Below are 5,598 nucleotides of genomic sequence, written 5' to 3'. Positions count from 1 at the left end.
TTACTTTAATTTTAGAATGTTATACCAGCCTGGCATGCCTGGGTTATGTCTTACTTGGTCACGATGTTATTATCCTGTATATGTATATTGCTGAGTTTTATTTGCTAATTATTTTTGGAGATTTTTGTGTATATGTTTATTATTGATATTGATCTGTAATTTTTTTCTTATGATATCTCTCTCAGGTTTTTGTATTAGTGTTGACATAAAATAAGATGGGAAGTGTTTCTTTCTCTAGTTTCTGATAGAGATATTATAAAATTTATATTTTTTAAATCTTGAGTCAAATTTCAATTGAAACTATCGGAGCCTGGAGTTTTCTTTGTGGGAAGGATTTATAGTTTCAAGGACAATATACTCCCTCAAATTGAATTTTTATGTCACAGCAAACAAAATGAAATTCTAAAGAAAACAGTTATATGTATAAAGAACATAAAATACCCAGGAATAAATTTAGCAAAACGCATGCCAGATCACTACCTGAAAAATGACACAGTGTTTGTTGTGAGAAGCTAGAGAATACCTAAATATGTAGAAAGATACGCCATTATCGTGAATGAGAAGACCCAGTAGTGTTTAGAAGTCACTTCTCCCCAAATCAACCTATACAGTCAATGGAATCTAATAAAAATCACAACAGGCATTTGTAGAAAATTGCCAAGTCGATTGTAAAACACGGGGAAATGCAAAGGACTTAGAATAGCTTAGACAATATTTTAAAAGAACAAAGCTGGGGGATTTACACTACCGAACTCAGGATTTTCTGTGCAGCTAGGATCATGGAAACTGTGGTATTGGTACAATGATAAACAAATAGATAAATGGAACATAATAGAGAACCAAGAAATAGACTTACACTTTTATAGTCATTTGATTTTTTTTTTTTTTAATTCAAAGGCAGTTCAATGAGGGAAAGGAAAGTTCTTTAAACAAATTCTGGAACAACTGAATAAATATGGGGAGGGGAAAATTAACTTCAACCTATACCTCACGTCATACACAAAAATTAAATTTAGGTGGCTCGTAGATATAAACTATAAAGCTTCTAGAATAAAATATAAGAGAATCTCTTCACATCCTTCGAGTAGAAGAAAGCTCTAACCTTCAAAAAATTGAACCTCGATAGAACAAAACTCGTTAAAAGATGCTACGAAGATAATAAAAATGAAGTCACAGACTAGAAAAATATTTGCAATACATATATACAAATAAAGGACTTCTATCCAGCATAGGTAAAGAACTCATACAACTTAATAGGATGAAAATTAAAAACAGAAGAATGGGCAAAAGTGGCGAACAGATACTTCACAAAAAGATACATGAATGGCCAACAAGACAAAAAAAAGTCCACAGCATGAGCATTTTAACCATAGTACCTTGAGATGAGCTTTGGTGATGCAGATCAAGAGAAACTGCCAAGTTTTTACAGTTTACTATACTCACAGTTCCCAGGGGAGAACGAAGCAGGAGATCTTTGGGCAAGAACCTTTATCATGGTTTCTGCGGGAAGGAATGGATGAGGCAGGGTAAGCGGCATAGAATAGCTACTTTGAATAATTTCAGTAGGTTTTAAGGAATAGGGGCCACACCTAGTTGAATGGTACCTTGCCCGTTAGGGTAGGTGGATAGTGGCCTGGAGTGTGAGAGCCCAATAAGGGAGGTGATTAGGGGTGTGGACTTAACCAGCTGCTCAAAAGAACTGACCAGCCTCTAGCAAGGGTCTACAAACTGGGACGAATTTTATAAAGACTATATTATGATAATCCATTAAGAATGCAAATTCAAGTCACAGTAAACAACTACAACATATCTACCTGAATGGTTAACATTTAAAAGACTGGCAACATCAAATATTAACGACGTGGAGCAACGAGAGCTTTCATATACAACATTATATACTTAAGAGATGGCACAACTATTACGAAAAACTATTTGGTATGTTCTAATAAAATTAAACCTATGGTCTCGGATATTCGTGCAAAAGAATTAAAAATATGTACCGACAGAAACTTGTTCAAGAATGTTTATGGCGATTTTATACGCAACCACAACTCAATAATAAAAAAACAACTTCTTCATAGCCCTCAAGGCCATAAGCAACCATTAAACTACTTTCCACCTCTATAGATTTCTTTATTCTGGAGTTTCGTATGAATGAGACCATATAATGTGTTGTCTTTTAAGACTTTTTTTCACTTAGCATGTTTCTCAAGGTTCATCCCAGTTACAGCATGTGTCACTACTTCATTCCTTTTTATGGCCGAGTAATATCCCCACTGTATGAATAGTCCGCTGTATTAGTTTGCAAGAGCTGCTGTGACAAAGTACCACAGACCGGTAGCTTAAACCACCAAAATTTCTTTTCTCACAGTGTGGAGGCTAAATGTCCAAGATGAATGTGTCAGCAGGATCGTTTGTTCCAAGGCCTCTCTCCTTAGTGTAGAAGAAATTAAATGAAGAAGACCTCAACCAAGATTAGGATGAGCGGCCTTGTGGAGGGGCTCTCACGCCCACGTCAGCTGAAAAGCCCAACAGGAAGAACTCTGGTTAGGACAACCCTAACTTCCTCTTCCTTTCTGTAAAACAGCTTCCTCTTTGTGCTGGCCGACTTGCACGTTGCTCGCCACGGCCGCATGTTCTGGATTGAAATTCCTTTATCTCCTCTAATAAATCCTATTTGTTGGAGAATTTGTTACCTCGTGACAGGTCCACTGGGCCCCTCCCTCCCCCTGGAGAGCTATGAGGCCTGGGAACCTCTCCTCCGCTCCAATTGTCTATCTCAGAAATGGAGGCCCCAGTCAGCAGTTAAGAACTTGTCAAGACTAGCTGAAACCAGTCAAAACTAAGATGGCTGTCTAAATCAGGGGTCCCCAAACCCGAGGCCATGGAGTGGTACTGGCCAGTGGCCTATTAGGAACCGGGCTGCACAGCAGGAAGTGAGCGGCAGGTGATGGAGCGAAGCTTCATCTGTATTCAAAGCCGCTCCCCAGCGCCAGCATCGCCACCTCAACTCCAGCTCAGATCACCAAGCATTAGATTCTCATAGAAGCACTGGTCCCCGGTGCCAAAAAGGTTGGGGACCGTTGGTCTAAATGACCTCTGAAAGATTTTAAGGCTCATTATAATCTCCATGCTAAATAACACACCTATCACCACCATGACAGCTGACAATCACCATGACAACAGCCTGAAGAGACCATAAACGAACCAAAAAAAGGATGGAACCCTGATCCTGAGAAAGCCGCCGCCTCTTCTCCCACTGCATCCCCCAAAAACCCATAAATCTTCCTCCTACCTCTTTACCTAAACCTCCCCTTCAGTTCCACTATCCTGTCTAGACCAGCCCTCCGCCAGTGAGGGTTCCTGCTTCTCCATTCTTTGCCTTAGAATAAAAGCTTGCTCTGTTAACACTCACTTTGCCTCATACTTGGCTTTGCAATACCGAACAGGAAAAGAGCCCCAGGTCTTCGAAAAGGGGACTTTCGCCCCTTGGTAACAGAATATCCAGCTGACTTTTTGTTCAAGGTCAACATTAGCTTCTACATGGCCGTCTCTTCTCCCTCTATCTTTATGTCTTTCCTTCTGGACATGCTTGTCTATGTTCTAATCTCCTCTTCTTATGAGAACACTAGTCATAGTGATTGAGGACCCACCTTTATGACCTCATTAAACCTCAATTACGTCTTCAAAGACCGTCTCCAAATACAGTCGCATTCTGAGGCACCAGTGGTTAGGACTTCAATAGATGAATTTGGGGAGACAGATTCATCCCACAGGAGCCACATTTTGTTTATCCGTCTGTTGACGGACATTTAGATTGTTTTTACATTTGGCTGCTGTGAATATTGCTACTATAAAGGTACACTTACAAGTTTTATTATTTTTTTACAGTGCAAACTCTGGTTTCGTTGATTGGTCTGGTTTGTTCCCAGTTAAGCCTCCCGCTCAGGGGACCACAGGGCCAGCTAACAGGAAAGGAGGGCAGTGTCTCCAGCCTTCTGGGGTCCAGTGTCTGCAAATAAGCCAGGCCTAGTGATTGAGATCAGAAGGGACCGGGGAAGTGAGGACCAAGCTGTTACTTTAACTGAGAGAACCGCACCAAGCCCAGAGGGAGCAGACGGAAGCGGGCAGACAGCTGTCCCCAGATCAGCAGCAGTGCCAATTCTCTGGTGGCCACCCCGGCAGTCAGCTGGGTTGAAAACTCAAGGTCGCCGTGTTTGAAGGCCTGGTCTCCAAAGGGGCTGGAGACCTCCCCCAGGGGCTGGACGAAAGGGAGGAGGTGTTTAGGGCCAGCACAGAAGGGCCAGGAGCTCTACCTGGGTCTCTCTCCAGAATCACAGGGGCCCAGGAGGGCAAGAAAATCACGAAGGCCTCCAGCTCGTCCTTGATGCCCACAGGCTTGTCCACCACATTCCCATTCTTGGTGGCCAGCATAGTGAGAAGAGCTGACACCTCATGCTCATAGTGAGATCTGTGTGGTCATCAATATACCTCTTGGTCATCACCATCTTTCTATGCTGTATGGCCACCATCTTCTCTAACCTTGGCCCTAGGATCCTGCAGGGGCCACACAACTGTGCATAGAAATCCACGTCCATTGTTGTCCCATTGTTGACAACTCAATCTCAAAAGTCAGGTGTTGAGTATGGATGTTAAAGTCTCAAAAGTCAGGTGTTGAGTATGGTCATTGTAGAGATTCTGGTGGTGTATATTGACCAAACTGGACTGGTCACACTACCAGGACTATACTGTGGGTGGGGTCTGCAGAGCCCTGGAGGGATGACTCCAGGTCATGGTATACACATGCAATGAAATATTTTTCAGCTGTAAAAAAGAATAAAATTCTGACACACGCTTCAGCATCGATAAGCTTTGAAGACAGTATGCTAAGTGAAATAAGCTACACGCAAAAGGATAAATACTGTATGATCCCACTTACATGGAATACCTAGATGCTGTCTGCTTAATCCTTCCCTCATCCCTTCTGATCTGAGCCCCCAGGGTCTGGATTATTTGCCTCCTGCCTCTTTCTTTCTGCTGCTGTTTTTGTGAAAAGAAAAAGAAGATAAAAAAATAAAGAAAGAAAGAAAGAAAAAGCAAAACAGGAATAAGCGATTGTCAATTTTTTTGTAAATATGTAATAATCAGATTCATGGAGACAGAATAAAGAATCGAGGTGCTGGGGGAGGGGGAACAGGGAGTCGTCTAGTGGAAAGTTTCAGCTGGAGGAATGAAGACGTCCTGAGACATGATGGTGATAGTTACACAACAACGTGAATGAATTTAAGGCCGCTAAACTGTACTCTTAAAAATGGTTAAAATAGTAAACTTTGTTTTATGGATATTTTACCACAATTTAAAAAAAATTCCTGTGTCCTAAACCTTTTCTCTAAACTTCCTTCTCTCATTCCCTTTCTAGCTGAAACCTTCCCCTGACCACATAATCAGGGGCCCCTGAAGCCCTTTCGAATGCTGGCTGCTCGACGTGCCCCTCGCACTGGAGAGTCCAGATGTGCGGCGGGTGTCGGCATCCAAACTTCCCAGCCCCTCTCAGACTTCGCTTGGGCTGACTTGAGGCCCCACTCCTCGTTCATTATC

Source organism: Pteropus vampyrus, unplaced genomic scaffold, assembly GCF_000151845.1.
Source record: "Pteropus vampyrus isolate Shadow unplaced genomic scaffold, Pvam_2.0 Scaffold203, whole genome shotgun sequence".
In the NCBI taxonomy this organism is placed as follows: domain Eukaryota; kingdom Metazoa; phylum Chordata; class Mammalia; order Chiroptera; family Pteropodidae; genus Pteropus; species Pteropus vampyrus.
This window is presented reverse-complemented; position numbering follows the sequence as displayed.